Source organism: Pipistrellus hanaki, assembly GCF_964339955.1.
Source record: "Pipistrellus hanaki genome assembly, chromosome: 11".
Lineage (NCBI taxonomy): Eukaryota > Metazoa > Chordata > Mammalia > Chiroptera > Vespertilionidae > Pipistrellus > Pipistrellus hanaki.
Genome location: NC_140513.1, coordinates 47,712,547 through 47,738,355, shown reverse-complemented (window position 1 = coordinate 47,738,355; position 25,809 = coordinate 47,712,547). Strand labels below are relative to the sequence as shown.

General features: G+C 39.6%; 1 protein-coding gene and 1 long non-coding RNA gene across 2 annotated transcripts in view; one reads left to right on the top strand and one right to left on the bottom strand.

The window, feature by feature from the left end:
• The window catches only part of PTPRD (protein tyrosine phosphatase receptor type D), a 1,977,099-nt gene that overhangs the window by 572,641 nt on the left and 1,378,649 nt on the right, over positions 1–25,809 (top strand). The window contains exon 4 of the mRNA XM_084898455.1: positions 4,301–4,408. The gene's annotated coding sequence lies outside the window, so the exon portion shown is untranslated. The remainder of the gene's footprint in view (positions 1–4,300; positions 4,409–25,809) is intronic.
• The window catches only part of LOC311629901, a 1,265,484-nt gene that overhangs the window by 421,937 nt on the left and 817,738 nt on the right, over positions 1–25,809 (bottom strand). The window lies entirely within an intron of this gene.

The window sequence follows — 25,809 nt, the reverse complement described above, 5'->3', positions numbered from 1 at the left end:
TCAATGTAGGCTTGAAAGAGGCTTGGGGACAACGGCTTTAAAAAACCTAAACATAGAGGAATAGTTTACTGATGTTAATAATTTTACTTTACTTTGGAAATACATAGGGTAATAAAGAATGTGTTGTATGTGGAATAAAAAAATCACAAAGGATATCAATAGAAATTTCACAGGTAAAAGATACACAACATCCCTTAAATGCTATGAAAATATATTAACCCTACCTCATACTTTTGAAACCTCTCATAAAAATGACTCCAAGATAAAATTTTTCACCTATCATGTTTTTAAAAAGCTAAAATTCTGCCTATACAAGCAGTCTTACAGATTGTTGGAAGGAACATTAATTTGGTTTGATTATCAAGGAGGGAAATTTGGTAATATATTTGAAAGTTGTAAGTTCATTTACCTTCGACCTCTCTCATTGTCAAAAGAATGCCTCTTACCAATGTACTATCTGGATACTAGGTTACATAAGCAAGGTATTATTGTTGTTTTGTTTTTGTTTTTCATTAAAGCATTTTAATAATAGCTAAAGTTTGAAAATATAAATGTTGGGGGAGTCTTGTTAAATAACTTATGATTATATCAGAACAATATAAAAACAGGAAGTAGAATATAAACAAGATGCTGTTTATTTACTAATATGAAAAGTCCTTTAAATTAGTTTAGGTAAATAAAAGCAAGGCCCATCATAATGGATAAAGCATGCCATCTCTCTTTTTACTTATGCTTTAGGAGTAAATGATATAATATACATACATATATATATATATATATATATATATATATATATATATATATATATATATATATTTGTCTTTGCAGAGATTTTACCAGGACACAGAGATGCTGGTAAATGTAGTCTTGTTGAGGGTGAGAAAGTAAGACTTTGTCCTATATGCCAGATGGAATGCAAATTCATTTCATATTCACAAAATAGATAGATAGATAGATAGATAGACAGACAGACAATTCCATGGGGAAAAATTTTGATTAGTCCTTGAGAAAATATTGGCAAATCATCTGGTAACTCATTCAAATGCATCAGCTATAGAAAGGGGTTTGTAGTCATAGTTACCAGGTTAGTCTGTAGGTTCCCAATTGCTTAAAATCAATTAAGAGGAGTCCTGGCAGCTTTGAAATGAATCAGGCAAATTTTCCAGCCAGGCTGTCCCAGGGAAAAGTTGCAGAGGTGCCTGGATTTTCCTTTGGGACCACTTTTTCTTCTTTGGCATCTTGACTTTACATGACAATCTTATTCCCCACCTCATATTATTTGTCACAGATTGATCCGCCCTTTTGGTGAAGAGGAAACACGTTATTGAGCCTTTTCCTTACTTGATAATGGAGGTACTCTGGTAATACATACATAGTCATTTCTTCACATAATGGTTATTGAGTATCGACTATGAATCTGGCACCGAACCACCTTCCGAGGATACAAATCTCTCAGACGTAACCTTTTCCTTCTTCAAAGAGCTCGCAGTCCAATAGGAGGATGGCAGAGGGCAATTGCTTTGAAGAGTGATGTGTACCTTGGAAAACCAAACAGAGGCTTCTCTCCTTTCCCTGAGAGAGGGTCAAGATGGAATTATTTCATATATTTTAAAATATGAGTAGGAATACTCTAAGTAAACAGAAGTTGGGATGGGGGAGGGGGCGATTATTCTTAAGCAGAGGGGGAAAACATTTATGGAAGTCAGAGATTTGAAAAAACAAAACAAAACACAATAATATGGTCTGTGAGAAAAAGTACTGGAGAGTTTAGTGTGACTAGTGTATGTTTGTTGACTTATGTTTGCATTTTGAAAGGAATCACTGCCATTATTGCTACTATTATTAAGTACTTCTTAGTAATATGCGTTCTAGTACATTATGCTAACATCTTAACAATAAAATGGAAGTACTTATTGTTATCTCCATGCTGGAGATAATGATACTGAGAAATAGAAAAGTTAATTGATTTGTCCAGAGCAGTGGTCCGCAAATTCATTAGTCTACAGAGCGGCAAACCGCAACTCCTGAGCTGCACGTGGCTCTCGAGCCGCAGTTTGCCGACCACTGGTCTCAAGTGACACATGTAGGCAGAGCTAAGACTCAGATTAACATCTGATTTCCAACCCTGTCCTCCAAAGTATGAAGGAGAGTGTTTGCTACATCTGTGTGCTCCTTTCAGATTCATATTTTACCTTTCTCCATCCTAATCTCTAACAGTGGCCATGAGCCTGATGTATAATAGCTCATCAACAGTCTTCCCTGCACTTGGGATTCCAGTGTGGCTTGTCCCAGAGGGAGTGTAGGCAGAAAACCAGAGGAAAAGGAGGAGATTCGAGTGTTAGGTCCTGGGCTCCCTTCTATCCTGTCATCTGTGCTGCCTGGGACTCCAAGCTCCGGCCACTGCTAACCTCTAGGAAGCCCTCTCACCCTGTCTGAGTCCTGAAGGCACCTCTGCTTCCTGTCCTTGTCCTTACAGGCATAGGGTGACAATGTCTCCACTGGACCTTCCCTTGTGATTTCCCTACCTGCACCCCGCCATTTTGTAAATAGCTTCTTTATTAAACTCTTTTCGATGTATCTTTGTTTGAAAGCACTATCTGACTTGAGTTGGCACTGGATCAGCATTTAAGAAATCATCATTGTTATTATCTGAGGGAGAGTGGATGAAAGCCGCATGTGGCACAGAAATGAAGGGGATAAATTGGATCCCAAAATGATTTGAGAGAGATCTGAACGATAGAAGAGAGCTACAAGGAAAGAACAATACTCTTTAGTATTCTTTTTTATATTAATTCCTCACCTAAGGATATTTCTTTATTGTTGGCTTTTTGCTTGTTTTGAGAGAGAGAGAGAGAGAGAGGAGAAAGAGAGAGAAAGAGAGAGAAAGAAAGAGAAACATTGATGAGAGATAGGAACATCAATTGGTGGCATCCTGCATGTGCCATGATCAGGAACTGAACCTGCTACCTTTCGGTGTATGGGAGGACAGTCCAACAAACTAAGCCACCAACAAGGGCAAGAAAAATATTCGTAAGGTTTGAGTTCTGTAAAGGAGTTCAAGTGGACCTACATTGCGCCTTTCACATTATATTGCACAGAGGAAAACAGACTGAATGATTCACATTATTATGATAGTTCCTAACTGGCGTTAAAACACAGTTAAGGTCTACGTGTGATGTACATGGAGCACATTACTCATTCATGGAGGTGGGGAGGGGCGTTGCTGCCAAGTATCTGATGGTGATTCATCAACACGTGATGAATATCAAGTAGGTGTGACAAGAAGTAAGAGCATACCCTGGCAGGTGGCTCATGCAGTGAGGTGTATCAGCCTGCCCATCTGAGTTCTGAGGACTCAGGGAGGCAGTCAGCCTCAGGAAGAATGTCATCCACTAGTATCCACTAGTAGGATCCCTGCTATGAAAATCAGTACAGAGTCCAACTCCAGAACCTGGAGAAGGACAGAGGCAAAGGGAGAAGAGGGACTGGTGGACAAAGGACAAGGCTGGCGTATCGCTGCATTCCTTGAGTGTTTGCTTAAACCACCCTACTGTGCAGCAGGCTGGAGCAGGGCTGAGAGCACTGAAGGTCAGGTGGCTCCAAAGGTGGGGAGTGAGAGTCCCTAACACAACCCACGCACACAGGCAGCCAGCGGCGAGTTTCTGCCACGCCTACGCTTTCATCACGTGGTCAACATGTCTATTTCCCCTTATGTTTCAAAGCAGCAATATTCTGGTGCGTTTGAGGAAACTCGGCGATCGTCATGTGTGTCTTTCGAGTTGTGGGACATAAAACAGGGCAGGCATAAAACCAGTGGCATTGCATTATTAAATCCTGCTTCCTATGAGATTCCTTTTCATGGTAAAAAAAAAAAAAAAATAGATGGTGAGAGTTCAGAAAATGAAATATTTTCAACATTAGCTTCTCTCTGGGGTTTAAAAATATATTTAGACTTACAGTCTCTAGGATCCATACATAGAAAGTGACTTCTTACATTAACACATCAATTACTTACACCAAATGGATAAGAAGGATTTCACTGAAATAATAAATAACCTTTTATAAGGAACACTTTAGAGGAGATAAAATATAGATGGTCTCTGAGTTATACAGGTGCTGTATTAATCATTGAGGTGTAAATTATACAGGTGAAGAGTTTACGCTTCTCTCCTTTGTGTTGAGCATTCTGATAAATGAGTGTCTAATGTGACAGGAAAAGATAACATAATGAATATCTTATTATTATGTGCTTGAAGGAACTTGAAAAATAAAACACACCTGACACTGTCTTCTGTTCCAGGGAGAATAAAAAGCCAGCAGTCCCTGGCCTGCCGTCCTCCAGTTGAGGGCGTCTGACTGACAGCATGTTGGCACCAGCATTGAGGGCAGCGATGGGCTTCAGCTCCAGGTGAGTCCAGGTCTCCCAGACACAACAGGTGCTGAGAGAACCCCTGCCCACAGCGTTCATGAAGCATCTCCATGAAGCCTTGCACCCTTTCAAAATCCCGGGCTTCTGCATTTTTTAAAAAGATTGTAGCTTTCTTTCAATGCTGTGATGCTTTAAAGTCAATGCACAGTCTCTGCTTTCTGCTTTTAACTTGGAAGTGAGAACAGGTACCTGTGACGGGGCCTCCTCTGTCTGAAGTACAAATAGAGTGAAAGTGGAAACAGCACACAGTTATCTGGGGGTAAGGAGGGAAGGCTATGGCTGGAAGGTATCAAAATGAGAACCCAGTGTCATTAGCGTTTTGAAAGTATAAATTGTTTCATAGCCTTTTAAATATCTTTTTTTTAAAAAATACGTTTTTATTGATTTGAGAGAGAGAAAGTAAGGGAAGGGAATAGAGAGAGAGAAACATCGATGAAAAAGAAACATTGATCAGCTGCTTCTCGCATGCTACACACTGAGGATCGAACCCCAAACTTGAGCACATGCCTGGCCTTTTGGTTTTTGGGTTGACACTCAACCACTGAGCCACACAGGCTGGGATCATAGTCTGTTTTAACAGCAGGCACTGAGAGCTGCTGCTCTTCAGGACCTAAAACTCAGTCACTGAGTTACACAATTAGAACAGACACGTAATTTCATAACTCAAAAGTCGCTTTGATTTATGGTTTTTGAAATGATAAGAACCAGAATGGCCAAATGTATTCTTTGCTGACAGATTCTAATTATGATTTTTCTTGAGTTTGTGCCTCCAGGAATCTGTTGTCAGAATGTATGTGTCACTAAGGACATTAATAGGAAACTTCTTGGGCTAAGGAGAGTAATGCACTATAGGTTTAGGAAATGAAAGATATGTGATACAATTTTTAAAAAATCATTTTTTATACTTTGCAAGACTTACATAGGTCTACATGCATGTCATTGTAACTCACCTAGTTTCAAAGATTAATAAAGAAGGTAAGCTCTAATCAAGAAAAATAGGGCAAGTGCTATAAAAAGGTACAAGGAACATGCAATGAGTTTTAGCCTATTTATCAAATACTAGAGGCTTGATGCATGAAATCTGTGCAAGGGTAGGCCTTCCTTCCCCCGGCTGACAGCTTCACAGCCCTGGCCCCAGCCCGCACCCGCCTTGGCCTGGCGCTGCCGTGTCCACTACCACACACCACCAGTTCCCTGGTTCCTCAGAGCTCCCTGATGGATTGCCATGTAGAGGTTGGCCTGGGCCTCCCTCTTTGGGGCAATCACAGAGCCCCACAATTGATCACCTGGAGGCTGGTGGCCTGGGCCTCTCTCTGAGGAGCCATTGAGGGGCAATGGCGGGGGCCCCCTGACTAATTGCATCCCACCGGCCTTGGCTGGTCTGGTGTCAGTGCATGTCATAGCGTGGTCATCCAGACAGTCGTTCTGTTCGGCAGTTCAGTTGATTTGCATATTACACTTTTATTATATAGTTGTTAATCCCTCATTTTGACACAGCAATTCTATATCTAGTGATTTAATGTGAGACAATGATTAGGACGTCTAAACATATTTAAGCAAAAGATGTTTCTCATAGCTTGTTTTAATAGCAGTGAAAATGATACTCAACCCAAATATTTAATTTAATTGTATATATACATATTACTATTGATAGTAAATTTCTGTAGAACTCTCAAAACAGATGCTTTAGAATATTTATGACATGGAAAAAGAAATAAGCACATTTTAAAAATATATATTGTTATTGATTTCAGAAAGGAAGGGAGGGAGAGGGAGAGGGAGAAGGAGAGGGAGAGGGAGAGGGGAGAGAGAGAGAGAGAGAGAGAGAGAGAGAGAGAGAGAGAGAGAGAGAGAGAGAGAGAGAGAGAGAGACATCAATGATGAGAGAATCATTGATCAACTGTCTCCTGCAAGCCCCCCGACTGGGGATAGAGCTGGCAATGCAGGCATTAGCTCTGAACTAGAATTGAACAGTGACCTCCTGCTTCATAGATTGACACTCAACCACTGAGCCACACTGGCTGGGCCACATTTCTTAATTTAAAATAGCAGGGTGAAAAGTATCTTTATAGGACAATATTGATGTGTTTATAGAGAAACTAGAAGGAAAGAGATGTATATGATGGTTTTTACTATTTTTACTTTTAACTTACTGTTTTTCCCTGATATTTTCCAATAAATATTTTTACTCTAATCAGAATAAAATAAAAGTTAACTGTGAACATTAAATCATTAATATTTATAAGATAAAAAGATAGACAAATCTATAATAATAAAAGCATAATATGCTAATTAGATCCAACAACCTTCCTGATGAAGCTGGGGCTATAAGGGAAGCCTGGGTCCTGGGTCCCTGTCAGTGGACAGAGAGAAGCCCAGGTCCCAAAGCCAGAGGGAAGCTGGTGATGGCAGCTGGGGGAAGGAAGGCCTCCTCTTGCACAAATTTCGTGCATCGGGCCTCTAGTAAAGTTATAAAATAGAATTGAAGTAACACCCTGTATGTGTGTAAAAGTAAAAGCATATTTATGTAGTTTCTATTTATAAAAAAAATATATAAAACTTTTGTTTAAGTAAATGAGAGATTGAGAGCCAAAACCGGTTTGGCTCAGTAGATAGTGTCAGCCTGCTGACTGAAAGGTCCCAGGTTCAATTCCAGTCAAGGGCATGTACCTTGGTTGTAGGGGGTGTGCAAGAGGTAGCTGATTGATGATTCTCTCTCATCGATGTTTCTAACTCTCTATACCTCTCTCTTCCTCTCTGTAAAAAAATCAATAAAATATATTTTTTTAAAAAATGAGAGTTTTGGAGAGTGGAGATCATGTCTGTTTAGTGAATGTATAAAGGCCCCAAAGAAAGAATGACATTTGAGTCAAGTCTTGAAGACTAAATATACAGAAATGGGCTTTTATTTTAATGTATCATAACCAATGTTGATCTGTTGAAATGGATAAATGTATATATTATTCTCACTTACATTGTTCCACTTTTCATTTTGTAGACAGTCAGAGCATAAGTGCTACTCATGGCTGAAACTTGAATATTAGCCGAAACCGGTTTGGCTCAGTGGTAGAGCGTCGGTCTGCGGACTGAAAGGTCCCAGGTTCGATTCCGGTCAGGGGCATGTACATTGGTTGCGGGCACATCCCCAGTAGGGGGTGTGCAAGAGGCAGCTGGTCGGTGTTTCTCTCATCGACGTTTCTAGCTCTCTATCTCTCTCCCTTCCTCTCTGTAAAAAATCAATAAAAATATATTAAAAAAAAAAGAAACTTGAATATTATTATACTTATTTAGTTTATTATACTTATTATACTTATTATAATAAGTATAATAAGTAATAAGCTAAATCAATTTGATAAACTAAGTGCTATCTTTTATTGTACACTTACTCTTTGTAAATATTGAAGGCAATAAGAAAATATTCATCAAATCTTTGAAATTACTTATGCATCATTTCCATATAATACTGCAATTCTAAATTTTTCTGACTTTAGTGATACATGAATATGTTGTACATTTATCTAAAAGTCATAGAAGAAATGACTCTTAATTTCTCGGTATCTATCTTCCCTGTCAACTGTGGGCTTCTGAGTCCATTTTTGCCCCTTTTAGTCTTAATATATTATATATTTTTCATAATTCACCTCCTTGCGCTCTCCATCCCAGTATGTACATTATAACTGTGTGAGCTAACATGAAGTGGAAACTAGAAGCATGACAGAAAAAAGTGTACAATGGCAGTTTAGAGGTGTCAGCATACCAACATGGGTGCAGGTGGAGAGAGTTGGGCTTAAATATCTATCCTGTCATGAATGCATTAAGAAGCCCAGAGCATACTATTCTTTTCAAACCTCAGACTTGATTTTAAGTTATCCCCATTCTATAAGTCAACTAATACAGATATCTCATCTATGTTTCTAACTCTCTGTCCCTCTCTCTTTCTCTCTGTAAAAAATCAATAAAATATATTTTTTTAAAAAGAAAATGTTTAAGCACTTTGCATTGTGAGTATTCATTGGTGTGCCTGACCATAAATAATAGATACAACTTGCCAAAACACACACATGCGTATATGTGTGTGTAAGCATCATTCTAGAGAGAGACTATTTCTACTAAAAGTGGAAGCAGTTGTTCCTGTAATGAAGACACTTTTGCTTTTCAGTAACATATGCTTAGGTACTTGCTGAGAAAGCCGCCTCCTTTTCACTTTAATGCCTGGGGCTTGCCCCGCAAATCAGCATGGGTCAATAGTCTTCCAGGTGTTCCCTCTGCCCTTTGATCACAAAGGGAATTCAACTCAAGACAGTGATCTTGGCAATACCAAACAGCTTCCTTTTATGAAGTCCTCTCACAAACTCAATGTGTAATGGAAATTAAGATGGAATACTAAGATAGCCTTGATTCATTGCTCTGAAAACTATTTCTAACCATATAATATTAGTAACACTCATGACCTGGAATTTAAGCTGCAGCTGTATCACACAACAAAACTAATTTTTAATAATTGAATTTAACAATTGAATTTATATTTACTTGAATTACTATAATGAGGTTATATTGCAAAGTATAATATAGTACTGGATATTATCAAAGATGAGAATTTGTTCATACAAATCTGTATTCAGTAGTCACTTGAAAAAGTATGCCTAGAATAAATAAAAATATATTTCATGCTGGTCGCACTGAGTTCCAAATAATATGTAGTAAAATCTGGCAGAATTAGATCATCACCAATCCAAACTCCCAGCTGTTTTTTTTTTTGGTGTGTGTATTTTTTTTTTTGTTTTTGTTTTTTTTTTTTGTGTGTGTGTGTGTTTGTGTTGCTATTCTTGATTTACATTTCATTCAAGTGACATGAAAAGAGGCCAGAGTTAAAACAAATAAGTAAATAAATAAAATAAAATGAGACTGACTTCAAAATTATGGTATTCAATAACTAAAAGATGCAATCATTCGAAAAATTTTAAGCATTTTTCTACAAACCTGTAGAAATATCCCTGGACCTGTAGGAATATAGATAATAAAAGATTTCTGCCTTTCAGTAATTGTCATCTACAAGAGGAGATATGCTGTATAGAGAGATGGTGTATTAAATAGTACTGTTAAGGAGTACTGACATAGTATTTTATGCATATACTAGAGGCTCAGTGCATGAAATTTGTGCACTTGTAGCGGGCATCCCTCATCCCGTCCTGTGCCCTCATGCAGTCTGGGAGCTCTCAGGGGATGTCAGACTGCCAGAGGGACATCTCTCTAGCAGTATGGGGACCCCTCACTCCTTACGGCCTGCCTGCTCACTGCTCCTTAGCACAGCCACAGAGGCAGGAAGGCTCCAGCTACTGCTGCTATGCTCACCAGCGTGAGCCTTGCACTCCCTCTGTGGGATTGCACTGACCACCAGTTGGCAGCTCCTGCATTGAGTGTCTGCCCCCTGGTGGTCAGATCATGTCATAGCAACCTGCCTTTCCACCATTCGATTAATTTGCATATTAGTTTTTTATTATATAGGATGTATATCTCATATGTGTGTGTGTATTATAATTTTTCTGTCATTTGCCTAGGGTGTTGTGAAAGAGAAGAGATTAATATTGGTGGCCAAATAATCAGGGTTGTTCTTTTTTTAAAATTAAAATTATTAAGGCTTTTAATTTATATATATATATATATATAAATTAAAAGCCTTAATATATATATATATATATATATATATATATATATATATATATATATATTCAGATAACTATTAGTGTTGGATGCCAGAAGATAAGGGAATATCAAGAGCCAATAGTTTTCTAGAAGACAGACAACTTTTCATTTGTGTTAAAACAATGGAAAATGCCCCTTAAAGGAAGTGGAATTTAATGTCAATTAAACAGAAATGATGTGCAGGTTGGGGGTGACATTGTGGATGGAGGAAAAAATATGCATAGAAAAATAACTTTAAATGTGAGGAAACAAGGAAAAGGAGAGCTAGGGATTCTGTTTTAGGAAAGGGCAGTCGTAATGTAAAGGGTGGAGGTTGACTTTGGTGATCTTGCATATTAGCCCAAGGAGTTTGCTTTTTATGTCATCGTCCCCCTCCACCGACCTGTACACTTCACATTGTGTTGGACCCCAAGAACGTCACCAGTACAAAACTTGTAAATGTTTTATTCTGGAGTCAGAGGTATTACTGTTTAATGACGGCATCGGGAGGATACTTTCTCAGGGGAGAGTGGGGTGGTCAGAATGTTTTTGCACTAGCTGTCTCTCATGCAATTTTATTTTATTTTATTTATTTTTTTAAAAAATATATTTTTATTGATATTATACAGAAAGGAAGGGAGAGAGATAGTCAGAAACATCGATGAGAGAGAGTCATCGATCAGCTGCCTCTTGCACACCCCCTACCGGGGATATGCCCGCAACCAAGGTACATGCCCCTGACCGGAATTGAACCCGGGACCCTTCAGTCCCCAAGCCGACGCTCTATCCATTGAGCCAAACCGGTCCCGGCTCTCATGCAATTTTAATTCAAAATAATCAGTATGCCAAAGGGACATATTGGGGGCTGGGTATATTCTCTCTTTACTTTATCCAATATGTTCTATTGGTTTTAAATTTTATTTATCCCACTTTTAATTTCCAGTACCATTTTTGTTGATTATTACAGCAGGCTGTTTTTGTCCCACAATCATAGCGTGTATCCCCATGTTTTTGTTGTTCTTTCATGTTCTGTATTTTACCTTAGGTTGCTATTGTAGGTCTTACGACAGGTCTCAGTCATGTTGCAGTTTTGATCAAACGGCTGATCTTTGTTCCCCGTTTGCCTGTTATAGTGGGTTGTAGAACAGGAGCCAGGGGGATGTAATTGCCTGCTGGTGTTCTGGAAACCAAGATGGGGGAGGGGGGGTCTCATGGTCCTTGATGAAGTATGTCAACTTTGTCCAAAGTTTGAAGTGTACTGGGTTTAATTTATGAAGAGGAAAAAAAAAAAAACAAAAAGAAAAAAAAAAAATGTAAAATACAGTGTCCGGGGCGGGGAGGTGATGGGAAGGGGAGAGGGAATTGCTAGCTGTGGGGGCCCAGGGAGCAGCCACTTTGGAATCTGATGGCCCTTTCCCCATTCAGGACTGCCCCTCCCCCCTGCCTTCTGAAGCTTTTAGTTCTTCCCAGTACTGGGCTGCTTGGATGCTCCTGTGGTGACTGCCTGACTTCTAAGTGTACTGCACCCTGTGGGCACAAAGGCAGTCCCTGCTCAGCTCTGGTGCAGCAACGCATCATTTCTCTCTCTCACTCTCCGTAGTTCATGGGACATAGTACACGATTAGGAGGAGGGCTCTGAATCCAGACTGCCTGGGCCCTAAGCATGGCTTTACGCTTACTGGGTATGGGTGATTTGCAAGGTGCTTAATGGTTCTGTGCCTCCACGTCTTCATCTGTAAAATGGAGATAAGGAGAAGGATGTTACAAACACTAGATGAATTAGAATAACGCCTGGTGTACCATTGGCTGCTGGTCACCTTTGCTGCTGTTGTCATCTCTCTTTGTTGTCATCCCTCTTCCCCTCGCATCTCTACTTTTAACTCTAAGCCTCTAGAAGTTGACTTTTTAGAAACTTATTTTGCTGTCATTTTCCTGGGGTGTTGGGAAAGGGAAGAGATTAATACAGGTGGCCAAATCATCAGTGTTTTGTTTTGTTTTTTAATCAAAATTCTCAAGGCTTTTAATGTTATTCTCATTCCCCTGCCAATTTCTTTTACTGGACAATGACATTTTTGTGTAATTGATACATTCTCTTTGGGCATACTCTTTAATTTCATCTTAAGAACAAACAATAATACTTTTTCAAACACCAGGTTAATTTCAGGGTTTGATTTATCTACATGAAAAAAAATACTCATCTGTTCTCTAAGATACTTTGTTTAGAGGTATATGTGTGAAGTCTCATAACCTCTGCTTATGTCACTGACTATTATTTCGAGACGTTGCCATTGGTGTGAGAATGTATGTGCAGGATGATTTAAGGACACATCCAATTAATATTGTAATAAAAACTTTTACCAAAAAAATAAGGGGATCTTAGTTTGTTGTGTGTAACCTATTAGACAGGCAATAGAATCCCTATCTCCCTTGTGCAGATATTTGTTATAGAAATTCAGTTATTTAAATATTCATAAAATGAGAGTTGAGAACAGCACTTTTGAAAAGCAGTTAATAATGAACAGACATCAGGGAGCTGTCATTATTACAGCAAATGCTTTTCAACTCCAGTGACTTCAGTGGTGCAGGAGCAGGCCATCACATTTAATTAAAAGCAGTCAAAAAAAAAAATAAATAAACGGAGAAATTGAACTGGAGAAAGCTGTCCTTTTGCCAGGAGCGAACAGCACAAGGAAAGCAAGGGAGGGGAGGGAGAGCCTTGAAAGTAATAATGAATTGAGAAGCCCTACTGCCTGCAACTTGTAATGCGCTCTGTCAGGTTTTAGTATCAGTTAAACCAGATTAATAGAGCAATTGCCGATTCTCTATCTTAAATCCTTCTCCCTCCTTCCCCTATTATAGGCTCCCATGATGGATGGAAGCCTGAGTGGGTCAAAATTTCAATTCATTTCTCTGCTCAGTCACTTTTTAAATAATCCTGGCATCTAAATTTGCTGGACAGCAGCATTCTCTGTGATATTTTAAAAGCAGAAATAAATTTAGTTATTGACAGGCGTGCAGCCCTTATTTCCAAAGAGGCTATTTCTTTCTTATTCAACAGACTGGGGGTGGGGGTGGGGGGTGGGGGGCCGCCAAAGCGGGGAGATATCTCCTTCTACCACTAGGGGCTACCAGAGTGAAGTGAACGACAAAGAGAAGATCACAAATGCGTGGTAGCTTTAAACACCCGGATTTATATGAGTCTGCGGAAACGGTACCACAAGGACAAAAACAGTTTGCCCTAGATCATTTTATTCTTATAACAGTGTTCTTTAATGAAGCTAAAGCTTCCCCGCTGTGACCTTATTACGTTTTTCAGCATCAGTGAGAAAGATTCCTTCGGAATTGTACGAGGGCTCGTGAAACAGCAGGGATATTGAAATAGAGGATCAATTACTTTTTTGCAGTCATTTTGAACTTGAAATGGCTGTAGCACAGCCGATGTAGACAAGAAGACAAACCGGCTTATTGAAACGCCGTGTACAGATTACACAAATCACAGAAAGCTGAGGCTAACGAACTGTTTTTGTTTCCTAATATCTTTCAATGCGATTGCACAGCATCCCTTTATAGGTTTTGTTCCAGAGGGAGCGAGCAGAAACGGACAATAGAATCTATTTGTCATCGATTTAAATGCGTAAAATGTTAAAGACATATTTAAGAATCTTTCTGGAAGCCGCCACATCCCTGCTTATGGGTTAAGTCGCGCTCATTTTCATCTGAAGAAAGAATCTTGGAGTTAACGGTTATGATGGGAACCTAGAGGTCCAGATGAGGATGGGGATGGAAGAGAGGGTAGGGGTTATAAATGTAGTAGATTATTGTTGTATTTTTGTGAAGTGCTTTCATATCCATTATGTCCTTCAGTTCAGGTGACAGTCCCAGTAAGGTATGAACTCACACAGACACTGATGTCTTACAAATGCTGCAGCTGAGGGAGACTGAGACTCAGCAGGTTCAAGGATTGGCACAGGGGCTTATAATTACCTTACTTGCATCTGGCTCCTGCACCTAAATAATAGCCAGCACTCTTTCTTTCCCTTTATTTTTCTTTTTAATCTGCTAATTGATTTTTTAGAGAGAGAGAGAGAGGAAGTGGGAGGGATATATACAGAGAAACACCAATGAGAGAGAAACATCTATCAGCTGTCTCCAGCACGCCCTCTACTGGGGATTGTGCCCACAACCAGGGCATGTGCCCTGACCAGGAATCAAATACCAGTGACCTCCTGGTTCATGGCTGGCTGCTTAATCACTGAGCCACACCACACCTTTCTCTTTAGCTTTTGTGAGAACTCCCATCTATTAATATGCAAATCATTTAGCTGTAATAACGTCAGTGTTACCAGAGTATATGATTTCCATGTCCATCTGCTGCATTCTGGCAGGACCGTGTTATCTGCAATGACATGGGAGGCACATGGGTTAGTGGGCCTTTAGAGAATGAAAATTCATATGTGTACTGCATTCAGTGACCTTCACCACACACGGGACTCCGCAACTGTCCAAGGGTTGGGAAACTGAGACAGCTGCTTAAGTGCTGACTGAGACATTTCTTCACAAAGGGGGCCATGGTTTGAAAGCCACGTTCTTCCCTGGGCATGTACTTTTCTGCCTGAAGGGAGGTTGAGGTGGGGCTTGGGCAAAAATGTCAATCACCCTAGCCAGTGAGATTGACTTAGAGAAATCACTGAGGGTCCAGGCGATTATCTTCTCCTTAAAAGGAAGAGAAATGAACTTTCACGATTCAGATCACAAGAGACGGACTAAATGGAATTAAAGAGAGTGGAGGAGTAAGAAAAAGGCGCTGAGATCTCAGGGTATGGAGAACGAACAAACTGAGGAATTAGGAACAAAAGATAGCTAAATTTCAAATAAACTTGTTCATATAAATCAAATATCATTGATTTGGATATATTAACTTAAAAAAGCTATTTTCTAATGTTTGATGTGAGTTTATTAAAAGGCTGGTAACATTCTACTTCTCAATGTAAGATTGTTATCAATATTTCTAGTTATAATAAAATACAAGTATGGTGTCCATTGGGTTGTGACTATGTGCCAGATACTTTCTAAGAACTCTAAATATATTAAATATCAAATACAATATAAATATATTAAATATCAAGATGAGAGTATATAGCAAGTTTAAGTAGCTTGCCCCAGGGGGTTGGGGGGGAACCTACAAGGCTACTAAGTGGTTAAGCTTGAGTATTTCACCCTACTACCTTCACCCTACCACATTTCTGGTCTTTCCCTAAGAATAATAGTGAATCTGTTTTCCCATTAGGACAGTTTTGTTTTTTATTTGCATTTGACAAACCCAAGACTTTATGTGAATTTCACACTAGAATTGTATTGCTTGAATATTCCCAGAATATTTTGTGTTGGGAGAAAACCCATTATGCTTTCTTTAAAAAATATATATTTTATTGATTTTTTTTACAGAGAGGAAGGGAGAGGGACAGAGAGTTAGAAACATCATTGAGAGAGAATCATCGATCAGCTGCCTCCTGCACACCCCCCATTGGGGATGTGCCCGCAACCAAGGTACATGCCCCTGACCGGAATCGAACCTGGGACCCTTCAGTCCGCAGGCCGACGCTCCATCCACTGAGCCAAACCGGTTTCGGCCCATTATGCTTTCTTTAAAAAAAATAATTTCTTTATTTTTAAATTTCAGTTGAGATACATTATTATGTGAGTTTCAACTGTACACACCAGTGACCAAACATTCCATAACTTACTAAGTGGCCATCCTGTAAATCTCTTACCCATCTGATACCATATGCAGTTATTAGAATATAGGTGGCTATATTCCCTGTGCTGTACTAGTACTTTACATCCCCCTAACTATACTGTAACAACCAATTAGAACATCTTAATCTCTTCACCTTTTTCACCCATCACTACAACCTGCCTCTCATTTGGCAACCATTAAAATGTTCTCCATATTTATGAATCTGTTTCTTTTATGCTAGTTCGTTTATTTTGTTTTTATAGATTGAATTGTTGATATATATGTATCAATTTCAATTTTATTCATATATTTTATCTTTATTTTCTCTTCTGCTTAAAGACAACACTTTAACATCTTACTTAATAATAGAGAAACATGCAAATTGACCCCACCTCCACTATTAGGCTTGGGGAGGGGCTGAACCTGTGACCAAATGCAGACCAAGTTAGTGCTGGGTTGCCCAGCTGCAGCCTGGAGACCCAGCACTGACTGCCCAGGTGGTTGAGACCCAGAAAATGAGTCAGGGTCTGATCTGCAGCCTCAGTAGAAGCTGTTGATCAGTGTATGTATCTCTTTTTTTCTCTCCCTCTTTCTGGTCTTAGCCAGCAGCCAGGTTTTTCTTTCTCTCCTGGCCTCTGTGGGGGCTGCTGTTAAGCCCCGCCTCTTTGATCAGGCCCAGAAATAGGCCTGGAGATGCTGATTGGCATTGGAACCAACCAAAGAAAACCAAATCTGAGTGCTGTGGGGAGCCAATGGCTGCCTAGGAGGTGGATCATTTGTTGCTGACGGGCATTGAAATCAACCAATCAACCAAACCTGGGTGCTGTGGGGAGCCAATGGCTGCCTAGGAGGCAAATCTTTTGACACTGGAATAGGAAACAACCAATCAGAACCAAATTGCTCAGCAGAGGAGGGCAGTTGAGGGCTTCATCAGTACTGCAGGAGAGGACAGTTAGGGGTGATCAGGCTGGCAGGCAGAGGCATTTAGGGGCAATCAGGCAGGCAGGTGAACAGGAGCCAATAGTCCCAGATTGTGAGAGGGATGTCAGACTGTCAGGGATTGGGCATAATATGGCAGTTGGACATCATGTAAGGGGTGAGGGTGCAGGCTGTGTTGAGGGAACCCTCCCTCCATGAACAAATTTTGTGCACCAGGCCTCTAGTCCTCTAGTTTCATATAATACTGGTTTGGTGGTGATGAACTCAAATACACACACACACAAACATACATACACACACACACACACACACACACACACACACACACACCCTGTTTCCCAGAAAATAAGACAGTGTCTTATATTAATTTTTTCTCCCAAAGTTGCCCTAGGTCTTATTTTCAGGGGATGTCTTATCTTTTCCGTGCACTAGATCTTATTTTTGGAGGATGTCTTATTTTTGGGGAAACATGGTGTGTGTGTATATATATATATATATATATATATATATATATATATATAAAATTTGTGTGTGTGTGTGTGTGTGTGTGTGTGTGTGTGTGTTTAGTCTGGAAAATTCTTTATTTGTTCTTCCATTTTAAATGATAGCTTTGCTAGATAAAGTAATCTTGATTGTTGGCCTTTGTTTTTCATCACTTTGAGTATTTCTTACCACTCCCTTCTGGCCTGCAAAGTTTCTGCTGAGAAATCAACTGGCAGTTACACGTAGGCTCCTTTATAGGTAATTAACTGCTTTTCTCTTGCCGCCTTTAAGATCCTCTCTTTGTCTTTAACCTTTGGCATTTCAATTATGATGTGTCTTGGTGTGGGCCTCTTTGGGTTCTTCTTGTTTGGCATTCTCTGTGCTCCTGAAATTGTATGTCTGTATTCTTCATTGAGTTAGCGAATTTTTCTGTCATTATTTTTTCAAACAGGCTTTCAATTCTTTGTTCTCTTTCTTCTCCTTCTGGAACCCCCATGAAGCAAATGTCTGTGTACTTAAAGTTGTCTAAGAAGCTCCTTAACACTGTTCTCATTTTTATTTATTTTTATTCTTTATGCTGTTCTGATTAGATTTTCCACTTCCTTATATTCCAAAGTGCTGATTTGATTCTTGGCTTCATCTACTCTAGTGTTGATTCTCTGAAAATTATTCTTCACTTCAGTTAGTGTATCCTTCATTTCTGACTGGTTCTTTTTTATGCTGTTGAAGTTCTAAATTAATTGAGCATCTTTATAACCAGTGTTTTAAACTGCATTTAGTAGTTTGCTTGGCTGCATTTTGTTGAGTTCTTTTTTTCTGAAGTTTTGTTCTTTTATTTAGGATATGTTTGCCTTCTCATTTTGGAAGCTTCCCCGTTTTTTTTTGTTTTTGTTTTTCCTTTTGTTTTTTTCCCCTATGTATTAGGTATAGCTTCGTAGGGTGACCTAATGTAACAGTCGTTCTGCAGGGTCCAGTGTGCAGCCTCCTCAATCACCCAAGCTGGGCACTCAACATGTGTCCCATGTGTGGGCTGTGTACATATTCCTCTTGTAGTTGAGCCTTGATTGCTGTTGTCATGTATTTACCCTCAAGGCTGATCAGCTGAAAGGTTTGGCTTGGCTCCCTGACTACTGGCCTCCAACCACTATGAAGGATAAGCTCTGTAGAACTTATTTCAGTGGGGCTATGATGCCTGCTCAGTCTGCCCCTTGAGTGTGTCACTTGTGGGTAGTGCTTCTAGGTGGTCTGAAGCTGTCCACCAGATGTGCTGGCTCTGGGACCTCCCAGGAGGTGCTGGCTAAGGTCAGCCACCACCTGCTTTCTGCCACCCAGCTAGAACTACAAATTAGTCTGCTGATAGCTGCTACTTGTATTGGGCTTAGAGATGCCCAGGAAAGATCGAGGTGTGAACCACTGCTGGCTACTGCTAGTGCCAGACCTGGGGCTACTTAGAGATACAGGGTACACTGAGGTCAGCTGCTGCTTGTTTGAGAGATTTTAGGAAATTCTGAAGCATGATCCAAGACAGGTCTTTTGTATGGGAAAAAAAAAATGCTAGAAACAGTGTAAGTGGGCCTGAAAGTTGGATGATGTGGGGCCTCATGGAATCACCAGAGGTTGGGCAAATAGGTTGATCGAGTCTCAGATATGGTACCCCCTGCCAGCTCTATTGGGGGAGGATCATTAAATGGGCAATGTCCTCTGCCAGCACTTTTCTCTGCCTCCCCCTTCAGCCCTCACCCTGATGTTGGACATTCCTTTTCTTCCTGTATTTCTCTAGTACTTTTCAAACTACTGCCCCAGAACTGGAGCTGAGAGGGTGTGAGTTGAATAAGTCTGTGTGCAGGCCCTTTAAGAGGAATTGCCTGGGACTCCAGCAGCCCTTAGTCTCACTCTGCCACAAAGCCCACTGTTTTTTACAGCCCAGAAGTTGTGGGGACTTCTTTTCCTGGCACTGGAACCCTGGGCTTGGAGCTGGTGTGAGGTTTGGACCCTTTGCTCCTCAGAGGGGATTCTGCAGCCAGGATATTCCTCTCAATTTTTATTCACCACATGAACTTACGAGATCAGTCCAGTCTGTGTCTCCACCCCCCTTACTAGTCCTAATGTGGCTTCTTCTTTAATTCCTTAGCTTTAGAACTTCTATTCAGCCAGATTTCAGGAAGTTCTGAAGAGTAGTTTTTCTGTAGTTGAGCTGTAATTTTGATGTGGTTGTGGGAGGAGGTGAGTACCTTGTTTACCTATGGCCACCTTGACCAGAAGTATGTCTAATTTTTCTTCTTCTGAATATAATAGAAAGGAAAAAGCATTAGCATTTTTAATAGTGTGATTATTTTTATTTTTTATGAAATAGAAATAAAACTTTAATAGCACTCTATGATCTTATGTAGGAAGTATGATTGCCATGATGATTACAATATAATAAAACCTAATGTCATCTTTCAACATGGATTTGAGTCACAACCATATGCGAGAACATGTTTTTTTTTAGCACAATAGAATCTGTTATAAACTATCACGTTACTGAAAAATGTTTATAGATAAAATGCAGACACACATTCATTTGATATTCATTTAATATTTGTGAATTTTCTGCTTTCTAAAATTTATTAGTAACCCCAAAATTGATGTTTATGAAACTTGCATGGTATTTTACAGACATATACCAAGCAGTTAACATTTGAATTGTCACACACACTCTTTCCCAGCAGGGGAAGCTCTGCTTCCTTGTTTAAGCTTCATATTTGTAAACAAGTATCCTTTCCATAGTCTACTTACTGCTACCTGGTTTTGTATTTTTGTAGGGTGGCATTTTTTTCTTCCATTTTCATTGTTTATAATAGCCTGCAACCCTGTCAGGTGCCCTGTCTGGGAATTGAACTGTGACCTCCTGGTTCATAGGTCGGTGCTCAATGACTGGACCATGTGGCCAGGCTCAATAAGGTGTCTTTAAATAGAAACACACTGAAAGTAAAGTTATGTATTAGTTAGTTAATGAAAATATTGTGACCGAAGCTGGCAGAACCTAACCTTGTATTTCCTCTAGAAGCAGTTCTTCAGTAGTCACCAAGTTAATATTTCTGGTGACTTTACAGAGCCTATCTACTTCAGAAAATGTTTGTTTTTTAAATTAATTAATTAATTAAATTGATTTCAGAGAGGAAGGGAGAAGGAGAGAGAGATAGAAACACCAATGATGAGAATCGTTGATTAGCTGCCTCCTGCATGCTCCACACTGGAGATGAGCCCACAACCTGAGTATGTGCCTTGACCCGGAATCAAACCTTGACCTCCTGGTTCATAAGGTGGATGCTCTAACTGCTGAGCAATGTGGGCCAAGCAATGTTTATTTCTTATTCAAAGCAGAATACCTCATTCAAAGTCATTTCAACTCATCCTTTCTTCTTATAAATCACCTCTATGATCAAGTCAGAGACTGACTAGTACCTTTATTTACTATAGTATCTTATAAATTTATTTTCTGAAACAAATTGTTGTTCTATCACCTAAAATGATGTATTGTCTTCAAAATAGTTCCACTTTAGATAGTAATTTCTATTATCTGTGCAATAAGAATTGTGGATATATGCTGAATGAGGGGGTCATGTCTCACAAAATTAACTTCCTCATGTATTACCAACATTTTCAAGTTAAAGGAGGAAGAAAAAGGGAGAAAGTAATTGTTACATAAGGACCTAGAAGAAATGATAGTGAAATAAATTCAAAGTGTATCTAGAGAAGTTACTACCAGAAAGGAGCAAGAAGACTTTTTTTTTTTTTTTCTGAGAAAGAAGAAACAGAAAGGGGGAGAGAGATGAAAATGAAGGAAGGGATAGGAAACTATACAAAAAACAAAAACAAAACAAAAAAAACAAAACAAGCAAACACACACACACACACACACACAAAACAAACAAACCAACAAAAAAAGAACACATGCACAAAACCTTGAGAGTAGGACACTTACATTAGGTTAGATTTAATAATTATAGTTTTCAAATTACAAAATACTAGTAGGCAAAGTGATTTGCAAATGCAGTATTTACTGAACATCTTACTAGGCACAGTCTTGCTTAGATTTGGAAATAAAACTAATATGACCTAACACAATCGCAAACCCTCATGAGATTACAATCTCATGCAAGATAAAAGAAATTATACAAACTATTGTACTGCATTACACATTATAGACTATATGCCAATGGCAAGTATAAGTCAACAGTTATAAGGGCTTTTTATTTTTTAAATAAATGTTTTATTGATTTTTACAGTGCGGAAGGGAGAGGGATAGAGAGTAACATCGATGAGAGAGAAGCATGGATCAGCTGCTTCCTGCACACCTTTACTGGGGATTGAGCCTGCAACCAAGGTACATGCCCATGACCAGAATCGAATCCAGAAGTCTGTGGGCTAATGCTGTATCCACTGAATCAAACTGGTTAGAGATATAAGGGCTTTTTAAAAATAAAAGGTAACATTGCCTTTTCATTATTATAGCTGGGAAGCTCCTAAATGAAAACAGTTCTTTAAAATTAAGAAAACAAAAATGTACTTTCAAAAAGCTAATTCCTCTAAGACTGCTTATTATATATGATAACTTAAAACTCAAGAGTAGGGAAAGGCTTTTGCATCTTTTGTATCATTTGTAATTATATCTGTAATTCTAAAAAGCTGATGAGCTTTGAGGATTATAATGAAATGGGGGGGGGGGGGAGATCTGAGCTTTATAACAAACCTAAGGGAAGCGTGCAAGCTGCAAAGGTGGTTTTTCTCTCTTGTAGGTCTGTTCTTTGCAAGTCACCATATTGTCTTTTAATTTAAAATACATTCTTGCAAATCAAATTTACTGGAATTATTTAAAACATGTTCTACTTTTATTAACTCCCTTTAAATATATATGTATATCATTTTGGAAAACATAGAAAATAGAAATAAATAATATACATACACAGGCTTTTAGTATCAGTACTTGGATATCTGTGGATAATATAGATAATTTACATCTGGATGTTTTCTATATACCTGTCAACATGTAAATGTGTGTATCATCAACACCATTGTTAGTATTATTTTTAATGTTTTGGTGAAACTTACTCAGCATTATTTCACTTAATTGTCTTGTTACCCCCATTTTATGGACGATAAAATCAGGCTTAGGAAGGTGAGATAATGTTGAAGGTCCTGTGAATGTCCTGGGTGACAGAGCCCAGAGTTGAGCCCCAGGCAGTCTGAAATCTATGATCACAACACACAACACAGGCTGCCATAGTAGATTGTGAGCCTATGTATGTGTATGCTATAGTATATGGAATCAAATGTTCTGAGTAGTTTTATAAAAATCCACTGCATGGATTCCTTGAAATTTTAAACTAGTCTCAATTCTTAAGTATTTTGGTTGTTTCTAATTTTTCCGTATTAGACCATAAATCATTGTTTTTTCCACCAGTTTGTAGTTCACACTAACAAAACTGCCTCCTCTTTGGCTAAATGTCCAATAATTTAAAGTTAGTAAAGTTAGATTAATTGGTTCAATTAAGAGACATTAACCATTGCTTATGACCTATCATTCCCTAAGATTTTTTCTTTTAGTTTTAACTTAAATTTCATCTTTTCAATGCCAGTATATAGACGGGAATATTCTAAACATCTAGAGGTAGCTTCTGAATCTGCAAAGCAGTGAGAGCAAAGAAGAGAACTAATGATCTGGTTAGAGTTACTGAATCACACAGGGCTGGATCAGCCATGGCTCCCAACGTACATGTATTTCCAATAGAGGGAATCCAAAATGAATCCCTTCTCATGTTTGCACAGCCCTGGCAATTGTAACATTGCCACCAACCATTATTGCCATAGTTCGTTTCCTTCCATCTAATTTGAACATTAGTCAGACTTTGATGTTATTACTTGCGCTAGATTATTGATATGCTGGTCATGCGTAGCTCCCAATTATCTTTAGCTCCTTTCCTTTTGGGCAGAGGTAATTGCATATCCTTCCAAATCTTTCTCAAAAGTTCAGCTGTGAAGGAAACTATGAGTGAAGAAATGCTGCAAGAAATTGATCAATTCCCCCTATATTGCAGCATTTCTTCACTCAGAGTTTCCTTCACAACTGAACTTTTGAGAAGGATTTGGAAAGGATTTGTGTTTGTGGGACAGCCTTCTTCTTGCCTCTAATCACTTTCAGTCTATAGTCTGTATATCTCTTTATCACTCTGGCTCCTCTTAGATACATGTGCTTATACTTTAAAATGTTTAGCTGTAGTTGAGGTCTGATATAATAAATAGAAGTATATATTAGCCCTCTGCCATGTATTACCTAATATAATTTTCATTATGATAGTTAACAGAAAAATAGGCTATGCTCTTGAAATCCTTACCTCATCCTATATATTAAAAAAGAACAAAGAATAAAAAAAGCCTAATATGCAAATCGACCAAATGGCAGAAACACTGGTGGAATGACTGGTTGCTAGGACAAGCACTGACCACCAAAGGACAGATGCTCAACCCAGAAGCTGGTCCCTGCCCACAGGTCCCAGGCCAGCCAAGGAAGGTCCCAATAGCGCCCCTCTCTCCCCCTCGATTGCCCTGCTGGTTGCCTTGCAGAGGGAGGCGACTGATGGCAGGAGTGGTTGCAAGGGGTGGGGTTAGTGAGCAGGTGGCACCAGGCCAGCCAAAGCGGGTGCCAGTGGGGGCCCCCAATTGCACTGCCAGTCACCCCACAGATTGGCCCTGATTGCCGGCCAGGCCTAGGGACCCTTCTGGTGCACAAATTTTGTGCACGGGGCCTCTAGTGTTATTATAAAAATGAACTTAAATATTTCCCACATAACTCAAGGTATACTCTTTGTGAAGACCAAAGGGATTAATCTTTTATTCCTTTGCCAGTGTGTTCTTTGCAATAAACATGGTTTTATGTTCTGGATACGTGTGCCACATAACTGATGCTTCTCTTTTTGAGTAGGCTATCAGGATGCCCCAAACCAAATTTAACAAATGGTTTGGAAAAGCATCCAAGACCTTTTGCTATGAGTGGAAGGTATGAACCTCAAATGGTATCTTTTCTACTCCTTCTGTACATTGCTTTGCCTATTTTCCTCCTCTACTCACGGTTCTTTCTAGGCACCCTCAAGTCCCATTGCAAATTATTGGAATCTGAGTAGCTTTACACATAAAATAATTGTCTTAGTATTTGAATGTTGACCATATGAAAACATTTCCATAATGTTAAGTGGATTTCTATCTAGAAGAAAGGAGAGGGAAGATGATGATGTTTGTTTAAGCAATAACTCAAAACCAGTAACCATGTCAATAGCAGATGACATGGAAATTAAAAACAGCAGTAATTGTAAAAAGATTTTGCAGTTTGAGGCATATTTGTGGTCCCAAAAAGGGCGATGGGAAGGATGGTGAGAGGAGAAGGAAAACATGGTTGTTATTTGAAAGCAGGAAGGAGAAATTATGCTAACAATGAAGAAAACAGGGGCTTCCCGTGCCCAGACTCTGAGAAGACCCTGGCAGGGAGAAGGTCAGAAACAGTGCTCTCGGTCGCCTTTCTTTCTTTTATTTTTTTATTTTTATTAATGTATATTTTATTGATTTTTTTTTTTTACAGAGAGGAAGGGAGAGAGATAGAGAGCTAGAAACATCGATGAGAGAGAAACATTGATTAGCTGCCTCCTGTACAACCCCGACTGGGGATGTGCCCACAACCAAAGTACATGCCCTTGACCCGAATCGAACCTGGGACCTTTCAGTCCACAGGCTGACACTCTATCCACTGAGCCAAACCGGTTTTGGTGCAGTTGCCTTTCTTGACCTAAAGCCTCCCGGTGTTATCTATCGTTCTGGTTGGACCTGCAGGGATGGCAACAGGGACAAGTGATGCAGAAAGCAAGGCGGGCAACAGGATGCAAGTCCTTAGTGCGCTGGTAATAAGTTATCGATACATTAGACCACATGTGTCAAACACAAGGCCCGCGAGCCAAATCCAGTCCGCCAGGCCTTGCAATGTGGCCCGCACCGCGCTGTCATCACTGCACTCCGCTGTCAGTTTATGACATTGTCAGTTTATGACTGTTCAGTAAACCATTCGGCCTGCGATTTAGGCTGGATTTTAGATTTTGGCCCCTTCTCTGATTGAGTTCGACACCCCTACATTAGACACTTAACATGTTTGCTCTGGAACAGACTGGGCAGGGTGTTGGAGAGAAAAGTGTTTGTACTAACTGCCTCCTGGTGGCCAGTATGACTCTCTCTCCTTGCTCCTCCTGGAGCTCCCCTTCCCCCATTGTGGAAAGGGGGCCTCAGCAAAGGCAAGAGGGGTGCAGACCCCCCACCTCCAACCCGGTAACAGGATGCAGAACGGGCATCCAGCCCAATGCCTCCTCAGCTGCTGAAAGGGGAAGATAGAGTGAGACCCGGAAGGGGGGATGACCCAAGACTGTCGTCTATGCTTGGCAGCAAAAGCAGTGTGGGATAGAAGGGAAAGAAACAACAACATTAGTCTTATAAGAGGTTTTAGGGTAATTCTGTCATT